This window comes from Mus pahari, chromosome 19 (assembly GCF_900095145.1).
Source record: "Mus pahari chromosome 19, PAHARI_EIJ_v1.1, whole genome shotgun sequence".
Classification (NCBI taxonomy): domain Eukaryota; kingdom Metazoa; phylum Chordata; class Mammalia; order Rodentia; family Muridae; genus Mus; species Mus pahari.
In genome coordinates, this window is record NC_034608.1 from 89,030,716 (window position 1) to 89,032,073 (window position 1,358).

The following is a 1,358-nucleotide window of genomic DNA, read 5'->3' on the forward strand; positions in this document are numbered from 1 at the left end:
AGTACCCCCTGGGTTTGTGTTTCTAGCTGCATATGTAGCAGAAGATGGCCTAATCGGCCATCAGTGGGAATAGAGGCTCCATGGTCTTCCAAACTCTATATGACCTAGCACAAGGCAAGGCCTGGGCCAAGTAGTGGGAGTGGTTGGGTAGGGGAACAGAGGTGGGGGGAAGGGTATGGGAAACTTTCGGGATAGCATTTGAAATGTAAATAAAGAAAATAATAATAATAAAAAAAAGAATTCTATTCTTTTCAAATATTCTAGAACTTTACCTTTAAAATGTTTCTTTTTGATCATATATTCATCAGCATAGACAAAGAAAAAAACAATCTAAAACTAAAATTATCCAAGTCATTGCTTAAAGAATATAGGTTCGTTTCAATACATATTAAATAACAATTTAACTAAAATATCAATAAAGAATTCTACAAAGTCAAAAAACAAAAGAGTATCCTTAAATAGATAAAAAATAACTTAAAGGAGTTGAGATGGCTCAGCTATTAAGAGCACTTTATGGTCTTTCATAGGACCCAGGTTTGGTTTCCAACATTCACATGGTGGCTCTTAGCCATCTCTTTCCTTAGGTGTTGAGAATCAAAGTCTTCTCCTGTCCTTTATGAGCACTAGACCTGCAAATAGTACACTTAAATGCATGTAGGCAAAACACTACTGCATACTCTTGTCCACGGTTGTACAAACTCCTGCCTCAAATTTCTCACAATAGTAGACTGCACTCTCAAATTATAAGCTTAATAAAACTTTTTGTTCACTTGATTTTATCAATATATTTTATCCCAGTAACAGAACCTAAAATTAAGACATCATCTTACACTGGTAAGTTCAATTTTCACACACAGTTGTAATGAGGACACGTATTTGAATGTTATAGAATTAGAAAATATCTTAACTTTTTTTTTCTCTTATGAGCTTTCTTTCTTTTTTAATGTTTTTTATTAGATATTTTCTTTATTTACATTTCAAATTCTATCCTGAAAGTTCCCTATGTCCTCCACCCACCCCTGTTTCGCTACCCACTCAAAACCCACTTCTTGGCCCTGGCATGCCCCTGTGCTGGGTCATATAAAGTTTGCAAGAGCAAGGGGCCTCGCTTCACAATGATGGCAGAATAGGCCATCTTCTGCTACATATGCAGCTAGAGACATGAGCTCAGGGGGTACTGGTTAGTTCATATTATTGTTCCACCTACAGGGTTGAAGCCCCCTTCAGCTCCTTGGGTACATTCTCTAGCTCCTACATTAGGGGCCCTGTGCTCCATCCAATAGCTGATTGTGAGCATCAACTTCTGTGTTTGCCAGGCAGTGGCATAGCCTCACAAGAGGCTGCTATATCAGGGTCCC